Genomic DNA, 17,054 nt, shown 5'->3' with positions numbered 1-17,054 from the left:
GCCTTCGGCTCAAGTCATGATCCCAGGGTCCTGGAATCAAGCCCCACATCGGGCTCCCTGCTCAGTGGGGAGCCTGCTTCTCCCTCTGCCTGCCAATGCCCCCTGCTTCTGCTCTCTCTCTCTGACAAATAAATAAATTAAATCTTAAAAAAAAAAAGAAATCATAACCTGGGTGATAATAACATTCCAGAACTTTGAATGTATGCTTACTTTAAATTCATCACCTTTCTTTGAAGAAACAAAGCTACTTAGATAATTGAACATGTGATAGAATCCTGGGAACACTAATACCCCCAAATTAGTCCTAATACAGGTATGGATTCCCACTAGGGTGTGTGGTGTGGAAGGAGGTAAGTCACCAGCACTAATTGGATGAGAGTCGAAGGGGCCGTGCTCAACAGCTACATTCAACATAAAGATCGTATCCAGAAAATAGTCATGATAAAGTAATCCTTCCTCAGAATTTTTCTCCGTGGATTTGGTGAAATTTTCACCCTGAAGCTGAACTATTTCACCTTCATTTGACTCAACAGATTAATCTGGAAAATCAGGAAAGTAAAGGGAAACATTTGCCTATTTTCACCAGAAGGAGAGTCTCAGACTCGTGCATTCTTTTGTTGTCCTACACACCCAAAGCCAAGTGAGTACTGTAGGAAAATAAATATGTTTTCAGAATAACAATTTAAGACCAATTGAACCTAAACTAATAGGACTAGGAATAATATTTTCATAGCTATTCAAACTGATGCTGAATCCCACGGGAAGTTGTGGATAATTCCTATCACATATCACAGCAATCTCAGCTTCTCAATGGTGGGAGGAAATTAACATTTATTCAGAATCTTGTATGTGCTAGACACTGTACAAGCATTTTAACTTGTTCTTAATCCCCACAACCAGAGCTGACATTCAGCTGGTCTGCCCCAATGCAACATACTGGCTGGCATCCAGTACAATTGGCCAGAGATCATTTCTGATTGGTCTGTGCCCTGAATGACCTTTCAAGAGTGCTGTTATTGTTATCTCAGTATTTACAAATGAAGAAACTGGAGCTCATGTGAATAAGTAACTTCCTGAGGGTCACACGAATGTTAAGGGGAAACAAGGATTCCAGTACAACCCATCTCTTCTTATGCTTCATTTATTTCTATTTAATCTAGTTCCTGTTTTGACCTTGCTAAGAAAGTCAAGGTTGGGGTTTGGTATAATTTTTCCCCAATATATGCTCAGGGATGCCAATAGTGTCAAATGAGTATATCTAGAAGCATTCATCGAGGGTTCTGTTTACAAAGCAGTTGAGTGTGCCTTTTCACATACATATAAAAGGGATTCGTATTTGTTTAAAATATTTTCAGCAATATTGGGTATTTCTTGAAGGCTCCAAGGACATGTCAGATGGAGAAATTTCACGGTGGGAGGAACATTCATCCATCCTCTCAACAATGACAACATGGATGAGAAGCACTTTCTGTCTGAAATGAAAAACAAAACCAGAGTTAGGGGGAACTTTGATGTTCCCCAACACATTCCTCCAGTCCCATCACCCATCTGATGCTTCAATGTTTTATATGATATTCCAAACAAATGACTTTTCAGCCCATATCTGAATACTTGCAGAGCCAGAGAATTCATTTTGGATAGCTGCACCTGGCAGAAAGTTCTTTCTTATAGTTTGGTGTCATTGGCCTTAATTTGGAAAAATTTCAATACCTCTTCCACGTGGTAACTCTTTAACTGTTTGTAGACAGTTTATCTTATCCTCCCAGCAACCTTTATCTTTTCTGGGAGAGGTGGCCCAAGCTCTTCAAGCATTTGGTACATGGAAATCATTTCAAGTTCCCTCATGATCCTAGCAGGTCTCTTTTTAATGCATGCCAATGTATATATTCCTCTCCATAAAAGTGTCCTGACCTAATTCAACATTCCTTATTCAGTCTGGCTACAAGAGCGCAGAGCATTTTCTTGCAAAATAGTCAGGAATACAGAGCACATGTAAGTAAAGAGTACTCTGAAAGCATTGCAAAGTGATATACAATCAAATGCCAATTGATATGGTAATAGCTATAAATATTGGGACAAGGGGATTCCAAGGGATTCAAACCACAGAAGTCTCCCCAGAAAAGAAGACTTGCGATCAAATATACCGTACGAGATTCACAGAGAAGAGTGTGTAAAGAATTTGGGGATGGGATGGGGGTGAGGGCGGGGGACACAGTATGTGGTATCCAGAGGTGAGAAAACAGATTTGCTCAACCAGGATCGAGGCTCTCTGTTGAGACTCATGGAGACTGGAAGAATCCGAAAGAAAGATTTCTTGGGGAGCAGATGAAGGCAAGAACTGAAATGTGTTCACCCTCTTCCACTTGACAGGTGGTTTACATACATTATTTCACTTAATCCTCCTACTGAATCTGTGAGGCATAGCCATATGCATATTTTAGATGAGAAAAAGAATTAGCAAGAGATGGGAGTCAGGAATCCAACATAAGTTCTTGGCCACAAAGCCTTGGGCCTTTCCTCTACATCCCATGGAAAGAGGAACATTAGTGTGAGTCTTCACATGTCAGAATGAACACAAAGAAGCTGAACTCTTGCTTCTGTTTCATGAGGACAGGATGTTTTATTGCTGGCAGTGAAGGTGGTGAATATGCGGAGTTTTAGTCTTATCAAATTCACGCATGTATAAAAGCTAACTGAAATAAAATTCCTAATCATCACAAATTCTGGGTGAAAACATACGCCTGAAACTCTGTTTCCTTCCATCAACATGTGGTTCCTCCTCAGATCCCAGTTCTACGAGTGAAAACATACTAGCAAAAATACTCCCAAAGGAGGTAATTTAGATAAATGGTAGCTTTACTGTCTTCGTTTTTCATGGGTGAATCACTGCATTTCATGAACCACATGGATCCTATCAAGTTTCCAATTTTTTCACAGAAACCCAGCCATCCAGAGCCATCACATGCGGGAAGTAGGAGGTGATCCTGGAGCTCAGCCAATTCCACGTGCTCTACGACGAATGGGGAAACTGGCTGAGAGAGGCGAAGTGACTTATCCAAGGTCACAAAGCCAGTTGACAATAGGCAGAACCGTAGCACAAATCTAGGCTTTGGGACTCCAGAACTCTCTGCCACCTCTTAAGACGAGCATAAGCTAGACCAAACCCTAAAGTGGTATCTTCAAAATGTCACCCACGTCCAACAGAGGTGTGGAACAAATCCAGTCCTGTTCGGTTCCATTGATCTTTCTTCCCCCGGAATGAGTTGCTGTTTGATTAAATTAATCAAATCGGCCAGCTTCTGAACTATTCAGACAAGACCTGGATCAGACATCCCCATCCCAAATCCCTGTTCATTCCTCTAGGACTACATGCTGACATAGACTGAACACAAATAAGAAAGACTGGCATGCGGGCATACACTTTGTCCGGAAAAGCTGAACTAGAGGTTTTGCTTCCTATGGATTCTAAGGTCCTTCCTGTTAGGATCGTTAACCCACCTCTTAATGAATCCAAAACTCATATATTGATTCCTCAGAGAAATAACCATGAAATAAGAAGCCCTACAAGGCTCGGTCTGCTCTGAGTGAAATTCGACTGTGCCTCAGTGGCGTATCTCTTCCTAATTTTAAAATCAGCTTGAAGACGGGCAAGTTACAGGTCAAAATGACAAACTCACCCTCAGAGTTGCTTATTGGGATCTTCCAGTCCAATGTAGTCTTTTAAGTGGAAATCAGACCTAAGAAATCTTCTAATAGCCCAAAACTCTCCTATGCTCTGTCATCCCAGATCATGGAGGCATACATGACAACAATGAAAGGTGCTAACTGGGTTTGGGTTGTTTTCTTTTTTCTTCTTCATTTTCTTTTCATTTTTGTAAATGTTTTGCATCAAAAGTAAGTTTCGGGTTTTTTTCATGTGTGCTTAACAGGTTTTAATTTTATAAAACATTGTACAACCAGATACCTTAGGGAACAGTAATTAACTGGGATTATGTTTTCATTTCAGTGAATTCTAAATGAGAAGCCTAAATACTGATTTTTGTCTATCACCAAATGGGAAAACACACAGCATCTCATTCCTTAAGTATATTCCTTTGCTTTACTATGAATAATTTCCTAATGATATTTGCAATTTGCCCCTTGCTTAAGCAGGCCTTCCCCAAGAAATGCAATGGATTATTTAAAATAATGGGAAAAGTTTACTTTTCATTGTGACATTTGTTCCTGCATTCTTCCCAACAACGCTAGCCACTACCCCAAAAGGGGACCGAATATTCATTTAACAAATATTTCTTGTGAATCTACTATGGGTCAGACATCGTTTAGGCGGCTGGATATCATTATAAATGCAGTGTCATTTCCAAGTTAAAGTCAAGTTCATCTCAAGATGAGAACACGGAGATGAGGATTGGAGTTACATCTAAGTTATATATGAAATATGAATTCAGGGACAGAAATGGACCTAGTGTGATATCTCTGCAGTGCAGTGGTTCACCTTGATACAAATTTCAGTTCTACCATTCACCAGATTTTGATCTTGAGCAGCGAATTTTTCTTCAAACCTCTCTCCTCATCTGTAAAATGGGAATAATACTTTCTACCTTAAACGGTTCTTGTAGCTTTTAGTAAAATACTGATACTTGGAATATACTCAATTAATGGCAACGCTCATCTTCATCGTCATCACACACAGAAAGTGCCAAGTAAACTGTCCAGCATGCCAAAAATAGCCTCTAACCAGCAGCTTTTTCTCTTCCTCCCACACAATGAGAAGCCTACGTCGGCAATCTTGCTTTCTAGAACAGATCCCATATACACAGATATGTTAAGATGGGCCCTTTGTCTCTGGCCTATACCTCTGGTACCTTGCACTAAAAAATCACAATAAAGGCTTACTTTGGATAAATTCTGTAGTATGTCAGGAAATAAGTCATTAATTATGGATGTCTCCAAGGGTGACTTTTTTTTTTTTTGAAGTGCCATTTTTATTAATTTCAAGTTCACGAGGCACTCAAACTAAGCTGGGATGATTTCTGTTGCAAGTCCTTAAGGAACCTGTTTTGATCAATAAAAAGGAGAGATGTGTAGTTAGTCTGTCATTGCGTCTCTGTATGAGTCTACTTGAACAATAGTTTAGGTACCTGAAACAAGCCTGTCTTCTCATGTACACTATTACTTGCATTATCTTTGAAGAGTTTGCTATGCAAAGACACAGTCCATCCCAATGCCTGTCTGAATTTTCACAGAATTTTCTTAATGAAGCTCTAGTCTGGTCTCTGTACTAACAAGAAGACAAGCAAATTCCAAAGTGATTTTCACCAATTAGAATAATTATCTCATGGTGGCATGAAATTTTCTTGCTCGTGGCCTCTTGAAAGGAAATACATCTGTTAGTCTTGGTTGGAGGAGACTAGCACCGAGGGAAGGAATAAAATAAATACCCTTTAGTTGAGCAGTCATTGACTCTCCTAATGGAGTTTGGTGGCTAGACTTTCAGGAAGTTCATAGGTTCAGACAATTCAAGTGGGTCTTTGAAAAATGGGCCAAATGACTGATGTCCAGTGTAGAATGGAAACAATGAATGTGCTAACAACAAATCACTCTTATCTACTCATTAATGTGGGTCCCCCAAGGATTTCTAAGAGTCCATATTGCCAACTTAGGTTGGGTTACTAATTCGGTTGTTATATGAACGTTATAAAAAGGCATTTATTCAAGTAAATCTTTTTTTTCATGTAGTTTTAAACGAAAGCATACATACTCCAAGAAGCAAACCATTTCTCCCCACTCTATGAAATATGACCATAAGCCATATTCCTTACCCCAGACTTCTCTCCACACTATCACTATCAAAGGCTTAGGTAATAAAATAACCCCAATTTCAAAACCATTTTCTTTTTCTGTGTTTCTCCCTTGAAGTTTTGTTCTCTCTTACGAACAAAAAAAGCTCCCTATTTGTTGTTTTCAATTTGCCTCACAAGAGTGACCTTAGAGAGAAAAAAAAGGAAAATATTTTAGGATAGTATAACATTTTGAAGTTTATAAGTATTACAGTTGACTCTTGAACAAAGGGGGGGTTAGGGGCACCAACCACCCACACACAGTCAAAATCTGCCAGTAACTTTTGACTCCCCCAAAACTTCACTACTAACAACCTACTGGTAACCAGAAGCATGACTGATGACAAAAACAGTTGATTGACACATAGTTGGTATGTGATATGTATTATACACCATGTTCTCACAATAAAGTAAGCTAGAGAAAAGAAAATGTCAGTTAAAAAAATCATAAGGAAGAGAAAATGCATTTACAGTACTGTACTGTATTTATTAAAAAAAAAAAAAATCCATGTATAAGTGGACCCGTGCAGTTCAAACCGGTGTTGTTCAAAAGTCGACTATAATTTTACACACAACATGTCACTTGGCATGGTCATTCACAAAGTATCTACCCAACTACTGCATTTCAAGGACTAGTGCAAGGCACTGGAGATGCCAAAAAGAAAGGTGGTGTCCGTCTTCAAAGTGTTTACGGTTCACCTTTGTGGCAGATAACCTATTGTTATTCTACCCATTGTTTTATATGTGAAGGAGGTGAAGGGACTTGCCTAAAGCCACACAGCTAGAAGCACCAGCACTGGAGTCAAAATAAAGGTCTTCTTCAGTAGTACCGTGTTCATTTTCTTCTAGAACACTGCCCTCGTGGAGGCACTCTCTCTGCCTTTCCCTGATGGAGACCTTTTGTATCTAGACAACACTAAAAAATGATGGGAACTTGGGGCACCTGGGTGCTTCTAGTCGGTTGGGCGTCCGACTCTTGATTTCAGCTCAGGTCAGGATCTCAGGGTCATGAGATCAAGCCCTGCATCAGGCTCCACACTCTGCATGGAGACTGCTTGAGATTCTCTCTCTCCTTCTCTCTCTCTCAAATAAATAAATAAATAAATAAATAAATAAAATCTTTATTTAAAAAAATGATGGGGCCATAATAGGGATTCGTAAAATGGAAGTTTCTTCTGCAAAGGTGTGTGTCATGTTTATGCTCTGAATTTCTCTCAGGCTCAAGGCACTATAAGCTGTGTGCTATGTGTAAAATGCTTTGAGGTTCTTTCAAGATTTGGTCCACCACAAATGTGGAGGAAAATGTTATAAAGTCATCTTTCTGCCTTAATTGGGTGGATTTTAATAAGCGGTGGGCATTATCTGACTTTCAGACATCGACTCTTTCACGTGACTTTCAAATATTTACTCTCACAAGGGTACATATGATAGTCATTGTCATATGCTCAAAAATATTTATTTTTAAGGTGGGGGGTTGGGGGGAGAAGCAACTTGCTCTTTCATCTGAACACAAAATGACTGTCCAAGGAAAGATTCATATCTAATCAAGGGGGTGAAGGGAGCATCTCATTAATTTGAGGAAGACTAATAGGCACAAGCCTAATTATACTGCAAAGAAAATAAAGATAGGGTTACAGGAACAGGAAGGAAACCCCTGTGTCCTATAAGCTACTCTGTCACAAGAGTGCATTAAGCAACAAGAACTTTTGAGATAGAACAATTACCTTCCCAAGTCAGGAGCTCCCAAATGCATAAGCTTTCCTATAGTTTTAGTGGGAATTCCTTTTTGGAAAAAAAAAGAATGACCTGCTTCTCAATTGTGTAGTCACTCTAAAAGCATCCTTATAGCCTTTAGTTTCTCTTATACTTGTAAATGTGGAATATACACTTCACGCCTTTGTGCCCTTTCTGATTCTGGCCACTGGGACTTTTTCCAGCATCTGATTCATAGCATCTCCTGTTTTCACTGTAATCTCTCTGATACAGACAAAACAAAAGAATGGAGACAGAGCAGGGAAAGGGCTATCCAAATAGACCTTCAGGATATCTTGATATTGTGTTGAAATATCTCCTGCCACTGGAACCAGGTCTAGATCCACCCAGAGGAGCCAGTTACCAAGAGTGCTGTTCTTCTGAGGGTAGCTACAGTGTTGGAAAGGCAGGGAAAGCAGATAAGGCCAGGCTGATAGGAGAATGGTGACTGCCCTTGTGGAGAACGGTAGACAGGGAAAGTTATGTGCCATCCGATATGGCAGCCACTAGCCACATGGCTCAGAATATTTGAAATGTGGTTTGTCCAAAACGAGATGGGCTGTAACTATAAAATATACACAAGGTTCAATATCCCAAAAAACGTAAGTATCTATCAATGATTTTTATGGTGATTATATTACATGTTAAAATGATATGTTGGTTATGTTGTGTTAAATAAAATATATTATTCAAATTAATTTCACCTGGTTTATGTTGCCTTTTTAATGTTACTATTAGAAAATTTAAATTACATATGTGGCTCACATTATAATTATTTTAAACGTCACTGTTATAGACTATTTAACTTGGCTTATCCTTACCCATCTTAAAAAAAAAAAAAAAAAAAAGCTAATGCATCTGAGGAATAGAAAAAATAAGACACATTTCTCTGGAAAGTTCTATCTTGACTGAGGGGTCCCAAAGGGCAAATGGCAGAAACAAAGGTTTGACTAAGGTTTCTTACACTGGTACTCACCCATTCTTTTTTTTTTCCTCCCAAACAGAAACAGCCTCTTAAGTGTTCTAAGGAAAGCCGTTGTCAAAATGGCTTCCCTTATCCTGAATAAAAACTCCAAATCTGAGACAAGCTCAACCCTCAGAGAATCTCTGGCTTACCTATTCAGATCTAGGACATTCCAACAACTATCTGAACTTGATGTTGGACAGTCTATCTAAAATGACCCATTAAAGATTGAAAATGCTATTTCTAGATCAGGGAATCACTTGGTTTAGCCCTATTCTCTGTGTAGTCATTACTCTTCAATCTTTGGAGGCACGTCAAAAAATGACAGACTAGGGGCACTGGGTGGCTCAGTTGGTTAAACCACTGCCTTCAGCTCAGGTCATGATTCCAGAGTCCTGGGATCGAGCCCCGCATCGGGCTCCCTGTTCATGCAGGAAGCCTGCTTCTCCCTCTACCTGCCGCTCCCCCTGCTTGTGCTCTTTCTCTCTCTCTCTCTCTCACTATCTCTCTCTCTGTGTCAAATAAATAAATAAAATCTTAAAAAAAATAAAAAATAAAAAAAAATGACAGACTAATAACTCTCAAAGCATTTTTAACTCTGTTGGAATAGTTTGGAAAGGGAGCTTCTCTCACTTGAATGTTACAGAGAAAGACATCAATGCACTTTCACTAGTAATTACTCTGTAAAATTTGTAAAATAGCTTAGGCTCTAATTAGTGACATTTGAAATGATCATCATAGTAATTTGTGGTTATCAAATTTCCATCAAAGAATAAGACAAATACAGAAATCAAAAACTCAGAAAAGGAATTGGTTGTGTATTCACTTGATTACAGGCCACAGAAAAATCTGGCATAAAAAGTTAGGGGGTTTAAGGCAGTGAAACTACTCTGTAGGATACTATAATGGTGGATACATGTTATTATAAATTTGTGCAAACCCATAGAACATACAACACCAAGAGTGACCCTAAAGTAAACTGGGTGGTGATGACCGTGTTGGGGTAGGTTCATCAACTACAACAAATGTACCACCTGGTGGGGGCTGTTGATAATATAGGGGGTTGTGCATGTGTGGGGGTAGGCAGCATGCGGGAAATTGCTGTGAACCTAAAATTGCTCTATAAAATAAAGCCAACAAACTTTTTTATGTACATAAAAAATTAGGGACTTAATGTTTTCTTCACATAACCAGAAATCTGCAAGAGGACCGTTCACAACTAATGCCACAGCTAGGTGCTGCCATTAGTAATCCAGGCTGCTCTTTCTATAGATCTGCTTAATGACATTTAGCTTGTAGAGCTTCGTCCTTATATTTGTTACCTTGTGGTTGCAAGTTGGCTGCTAAACATCCAGGAATTTCCGTGTTCTGGGCAGGAGAGGCATGAGGCAGCAGTTCCTGCCTCAGGAAAGCAAAAACCCTTCCCAGAAACCCACAGTTTGTGTCTCATTGGCCAATACTATGTCACGTGACCAACCCAGATACAAGGAAAGTTGAGGAAGTGTTTTTAGCTGGACTCATTGCTACTCTGGACAAAATCAAAATTCTTTTCCTAAGGAGAAGGGGGATGCACTTTGGGTGGGCATTAGCAGGCCACAGAGGGATCTGGAGAGTTTCTCTAATCACCTTAGACATAATGAAACTCAAACAACTGATAACATTGACCTTTGACAAGTATGAAAAAGCTGAAGAAAAGCATACAAACTTTCAAGAAGCCATCACATTTATAAATCTGACCAGAGGCAAATAGGACTGAGAACTATTTGTTGACTAACCACTTGAAACCAATTTTTGTTGATCATAATGATGTTTTTGTAAACAGTTGGTACATTGGTACAATTATATTTGAATAATAATGAGCTGCTCTAATGGTTATCAGAATTAATATTGAGCAAATAGCCTTTGACTATAAAAGTTCACCTATGAGTTCAGTGATGAGGAAAACAATCTGGAAAAGAGTAAAGAGAACCTATTTGAGTCCTACTTTTCTGCGGAACTGTCTTCCAAATGGCATCTCTAACTGATTAACCACCTTCTCCCAAGGAATATATAAATAATCCCTTCCAGTCTGGTGAGTAGAAAGCAGTCTGTTGAATCACTGAGAGACCACAGATATTGTCAGCCTACCAGGAGGAAATGACATCACCCATCCAGTCACTCAACTTGGGGCTTTATGAGATGTGTCCTTAGAGATGGGATGAAATAGAGTAGAATAGAGTAGAGTAGAATAGAATAGAATAGAATAGAATAGAATAGAATAAGACTGCATCATTTGCAGTAAGAGTGGTATTGTTCTAAGAAACTTCTGGTTCAGTCATATGTGAATGTGTGTACTGGGCACAACGTAAAACGAATTTTTGTGGGTTGTGGTCAAACAAGTTTGAAAAGCCACTATCTTAGCAGTTTCAGAACACCTAAGAGCCGCCATTAACATAGATCACCAAAAAGAAAATACAGTCTTAAAAACAGCATGAGAACTCAAAACAAGAAACACACCTAAGAAAATTAAAGTCAAATGTAGAGTAATGCCACCTCCAGACCTGTGGAGTGCATTAAAAAAAACGCAGGAATGGCAATAACGGGGGGCTATTTGTAAAAAAAAAAAAAAAAAGGTGGCAAATCTTTATCCTGTTATAATTATTTAAGTTCGTGATGAGTTAGAAAAGACACGACACTTGGGAACAAGGGACAAGGACCAAATGGCACCCAAGAAGGGAACGATACCAATCTGAAAGGACTTCAGAAAAAGTAGTAAGACTGATTCCGACCAGCCATCAATGAAAGGTGCCACCTTAGAGAGAAAGCATCAGCAGTTAAATAAGATTGTGCTTGCAAAAGTCACATGTAATTAGTTGTGTTTATAGGCCTAAATTAACAGTCCCAGCCCTGTGTTGTTTTTATTATTTGCAGGTAATCACTTTTGTTGTTTTCTAAAGCCACAAGTTAAAGAACACTGTCAGTGACTTTTAATGCAAGTGCCAGGTAATGGTAGGCTTGGTTTGTTTTCTGGAGTTTACCATGGAAATGAATGCCAAGTAAACAACGGCTCCATAACCAGCCATGGTACTGATAGTTTTACAAATGACACCCAAAGAGGAAATGGTCCTAGATCAGAACTGTACGTGGTTTGCCTGAGCCATTTGAGTGCTTCAGAAAGGGTAATGACCGGGTGTCTCAAACTAATATTCTGTAAACATTTGGTCGGTATTTTTTTTTTATTTTAAAGATTTGATTTATTTGACAGAGAGAGAGCACAAGCCGGGGAAACGGCAGGCAGAGGAAGAGGGAGAGGGAGAAGCAGGCGCCCCGCTGAACAAGGAACGCAATGTGGGGCTCAAACCCAGGACCCTGGGATCATGACCTGAGTGGAAGGCAGACACTTAACCGACTGAGCCACCCAGGTGCCCCCATTTGGTCAGTATTTATTTAGGTGAGAAGCCGAGCACTGTGACATCTTCTGCTTCCAAACTCACATCCCCATTCGGCAAGTGCAAACTGTACAGTTAACCAGATCCACCCCTTTAAATGCTCTTAGCCACCACCTAAGCCTTGCCCTCGCCTCAAGCAGCTTCTAACCAATAGAGCATTCTCCATGAGAAGAATTCTATAATCTGCAGTCATCTCCAGCTCATCACATTTCCAGTGATTGTTGACTTCCTCTTTTAGTTGACCCTAGGTGTCCAGCCGCATCTATTCCTTGATCTCTCTCTCTCTCTCTGAACATTCCACCACTTGGGTACTGACCCACAATCTGGGCTTTGTGTGAGACGGACAGTTACTGATGAGGGGTAAAGAGACTCCAACATCTGATCATCAAACATCCATAAGAACACTCCTTGCCATTGTCACCAGGGCAGAAGAGGGAGTGAGAAGAACCATTGTCTCACTCTTTGATATATCCTGCCTGCTGGAATTTCTTTTCCTCTTGTTTGCTCGACCAGACCTTAGCTGCATACAAATCTTTGAGTTAAACCATGATCTGTGTAAGTCCTTAAAGAGAATCTTCAGCTGTTACCGTCCTTGAGAAGGCTATACTTCCTAAAATAAAATAAAAGCCTCTAAAAAAATCTGGAGAAGTATAAAACTATTTAGGTAGATGTGTAAATGAACTTTGGGAAAAATCAATCCTAATGCTAAGAAAAATCCTTGTCAAATTCAGGGCAATGGAGTCAAATTTGTCTAGTGTTGTGGAGAACTGCTCTTTGTGTGGTTAGCGCCCCCCCTACCTCCTGCACCCCCATGTGTACCCCAGCCATTTCTTCAGGGAACTGCTCCTCCCCCACTCTAATGTAACTTTGCTCAAACTGCTAATCAAATACTCAGAGCCCCCCACCATGGGAACAGGCCAATGACAGTAGGGGTCTATCACTAAGATTGTTTGAACTGAAGCCTCTTGGTCAAGAGGTAGATGTGAATTAGAGACTGTTGGTGATTATCTCCTCTATTATGAGCAGAAAACCTATCTGAAATAGAAAAAAATAAAAGCAAAAGGAGAGCCAGAAGGAGAAAGAAAGAGCCCACCGATGACCTTTAAGTCTTTGAATAAAGTTTCCCTGAAACCAGACTTCCCACTATATGAGCCAATACATTCTCTTTTTGCATGAACGAGGTGGCGTTGGGTTTCTGCCATTTACAAATGAGTTCTGACTGATGCTCCTAGGACATTTCTTCACTCTAAGCCCATTGTTTATTCTGACAGATCCAAGAGTGAACCTTGTATAAGGTTATATACATGTAGGGTTTTACTGCCTGGCTTCTCCTGGCCAAGATTCAGTTACCATGTTTCTCCCTCTAGAATGCCTTCCTTGATCTGCTAGGGAAGACAAGCATATTCTCCTTTGTTTTCCCAGTCTGCTTTATGCCTGCCTCTTTCACAGCTCTTCTCCCATTGCTGACCTCTCTCATTAGACCCATGAGCCTCTGGAATCTAGAAAACAGGGGACTGGACTGTCCCTCATCTTTGCTTTGCTATCTCCAAAGCATGTCTGGCACATGAGAGGTAGAGTAGATATTCAGTAGAGGTCTGCCAAATAATGTAACTGCCATTATGAAATATGCAGAGAAAGAAATAGCTCTTCATAGAATCACCACTAAATATCTTTTGATTTAAAAATGATAGGCTAAACACGAACATCTCCCTGGTGAACTACACAAGTTATGGGTCAGTTTTATTTCCACCTTTACAGACTCTATAGCGTAAGGAAATTTCACTTCGTAGCTAATTAACTAACGCATTCAGCTGTTCAACAAATATGTACTGAGTACCTAAGATTCAACTCCATATCTCAAACGGCAGATTGTCACTCAAAATTGAGTTTCATTCAGAATTCTGTTGGATAAAGGGAATTTGGTTTAGAAAATGTGATATATATGATCTAACATTTCTCTTCTTTCTTTTACACTTTTAGGTTTTCCAAATCCTTTTTAGAATCTCCAGTACCGAAAACTATGTATATGTATATACATTCTCTAGGGACTTTTGCATTATAGGAAGGTGAGAAGTAGGCAAATTAAAGAAAACAATTTGCATCAGTAAATACTGACAAAACCATTAGAAGATTTGCATCGTGTGCATCTGCGGCAAGCCCTGGGACATGTAATCCATAAGCACCACTGACATTTTTTGCTGCTTCCATTTCAAGGCAATAGATGGGAGTCTGAAGAGTATCTTCATATAACTGTCTATAAACTGGATAGTTATCTATGGGATTTCACTATCCTGATCCCATGCAACCAGACTCATCTACTTATCAACCCACTCATCATCATCTATCGCAACAGCTAGGTGAAGAGCGAGACAAATCTACGCCAGTTCATCGGGGCAGAGGTGTCAGTCTTAGTGGGGAGGAAAACCCAATGTAGCTGTGTTATTTGCTTAAATGATAGACCAACAAACATTTCTGGAGATTGCAGGGCGATAATTAACCCAATTAAGTATAGATTGTGATATCTTCTAAGGATCACTCTGTTTCCTTAGCTGGAGGACAAGTGATTGGCAAAATTAACCTATGTTTTCTGAATGCAACTCTAGGTAAAAACAAACCTTCCAGGAGCTAACTAGGAGAATCATAATCATATAATTGTACAAGATTTTATTGTCCCATGAAGCCAATAACAATCTTGTGGACAAGTAGGTCAAGTTCTGAATGATTTCTCAATACAGTGTTCACACTTCTAATTCTGCTGTTATGTATGCCAGCAGTTGTCCAAGTGTGGTCTGATGAACTCCAGAGTCCCCAAGATCCTTTTGGGGGAATCAGAGGTCTTCCCTTTCCCCCACTACACATGTGCATGAGGCCACACAGACCAAACTCAGAAGCAGACAGGAGAAGCCAGATACTCTCCTTAAAGAGATATGTAAAAATGTAAAATAAGATCACTCTTCTCACTAATTTTGCCTTGGAAAATAGTTACTTTTCATAAAACATATGGTTTTTTAACATATCATAGATTCATTGTGGTTATTTTTAATGTCCCATTCTTAGTTTCTAGTCGAATAAATATCACAGATACAACACATTAAAAAAAAGGCATTTTGGGGTCCTTAGTAATTTTTAAGAGGGTCAAGGAGCCTTGACACCAGGGTGCCTGGGTGGCTCAGTCGTAAAGTGTCTGCCTTCAGCTCAGGTCATGATCCCAGTGTCCTGGGATCAAGCCCCACATCAGGCTCCCTGCTCGGCGGGAGGCCTACTTCTCCCTCTCCCACTCCCCCTGCTTGTGTTCCGTCTCTCTCTGTGTCTCTCTGTGAAATAAATAAATAAAATCTTTAAAAAAAAAAAAGGAGGCTTGACACCAAAAAAGTTTGAGAACCACTGATGTATACATTCTAGTTAAGTTTTTCAGTATTAGTCCACATTTCCTAATGTTTCTTAAGCCTATTTTCTTTCTCCTTGATTTTATGTTTCATCGGTTCAATGAGTGGTAAAAAATCATAGAGGAATCTTACTAATGCGGCAGATTAAGTCACAACAAATGAGCAATGATTGAGAACCTACTGTGTGCAAAGTGTTATATAGGTACACAAAGACCAAGAGAGATGTTCCTTCTACTGATCCCTCCCCAGAGATATTTGAGCTACACTAAATCTACAGTATGTAATGTAAAACGTACTTTTATGACTTAGGATTACAGGGGTAGAAGTGTTTGTCTTTGAAATCATCCAAGAGAAATGTTGAACTTTTTTAGGACAATTGATTCCTTCGTTGAATATTAAGAACCTCATTATTTCTTTCCAGGGTTTTGTAAAATGTGTGGCTCTTCGTTCTTGACCATGGCAACCAATGCTCTTCTTAATCATAACAGGATGACCTAGAACACTGATTTCAAATTTCAAAGAATAGCAGCACACTTCACATGAACTTGGCCATTACAACGGCTTGTGACATCCTATTGCACATCATGCTTACAGGTAGGAGTAACCAGTTGTCTTACTTCAAGGGTATTAGGAAGATCAGAAAGTAGTTATGCATAAAAGAAACAAGAAATACAAAGAATAGCACTTTGGGAACAAAATTTCATCATTAGGCCTTTAAACCATGTTGTCAAATGTCTTCAAGATTATGTCCCACTCAGGTCTGGTTTAGGAGATTTCAAATAATCCAACTAAAGCACAGTCTGTATTTGCCAGTTCATTACCACGACAGCAAAAATATTGCATTAAGGTGTCTACTTACCCAGAAAACCTTTGTATCAATATATCTTCCCAATATGCCCTACAAGTCTCTTGAAATGTATAAAGAGATTGTTGATGATTTTTTAAAACAAATTATGGGCAATTAGCAAGTTCTAACCAGTTGATTACAACTGCCATTTTGTTTTACATTATTAGAGAAATAAGTTCTGCCCATGCTTCTTTATGGATTTGTGTATTTCATTTTATTAAAGGAATGGTCTATCAATATTTCCCTAAGACTACACAGTGCTCTAGGATAATTACACCATTTGAAATCATTTCAGATAGCATATTTTGGACAGAATCAAGGAAAAAACAAGTAGCACAAGCTTTTCATGTAAAAATGACTTACTGTTCATTAAATGTAACTGTTTAATAAACATAATTCGGGATGCCTGGGTGGCTTAGTCAGTTGAGCATCTGCCTTCAGCTCAGGTCATGATCCCAGGGTCCTGGGATCTAGTCCCGCATCGGGCTCCTTGCTCAACAGGGAGCCTGCTTCTCTCTCCCTCTCTCTCTCTCTCTGGCAAATAAATAAAATCTTTAAAAAAACATAATTCATTAGGGGTGCCTGGGTGGCTCAGTGAGTTCAGCATTCAACCCTTGATCTCAGCTAGGTCTTGACCTCAGGGTCACGAGTTCAAGGCCCAATTGGGCTCAGTGCTGGGTGTGGAGCCTACTTTTTAAAATAAATAAATAAACAAATAAATAAATAAAGCAAACAAACATAATTCATTAAGTGATAAATGTTTTCAATGTATTAGGTGCAACACTTGCCTTGGCGGTAAAAATTTATGTAACTACTCTATCTTTATCTGCGTTTTAA

The 17,054-nt window shown here is 39.4% G+C and overlaps 1 long non-coding RNA gene across 1 annotated transcript in view; it reads right to left on the bottom strand.

The window, feature by feature from the left end:
- Window positions 1–1,003: 1,003 nt before the first annotated feature.
- Window positions 1,004–17,054, bottom strand: part of LOC144382093 (uncharacterized) — a 17,867-nt gene continuing 1,816 nt past the window's right edge. The window contains exon 3 of the long non-coding RNA XR_013448497.1: window positions 1,004–1,472. This is a non-coding gene — a long non-coding RNA (uncharacterized LOC144382093). The remainder of the gene's footprint in view (window positions 1,473–17,054) is intronic.

The sequence above is a fragment of the Halichoerus grypus genome, chromosome 6, assembly GCF_964656455.1.
Source record: "Halichoerus grypus chromosome 6, mHalGry1.hap1.1, whole genome shotgun sequence".
NCBI lineage: Eukaryota > Metazoa > Chordata > Mammalia > Carnivora > Phocidae > Halichoerus > Halichoerus grypus.
This window is presented reverse-complemented; position numbering and strand designations above follow the sequence as displayed.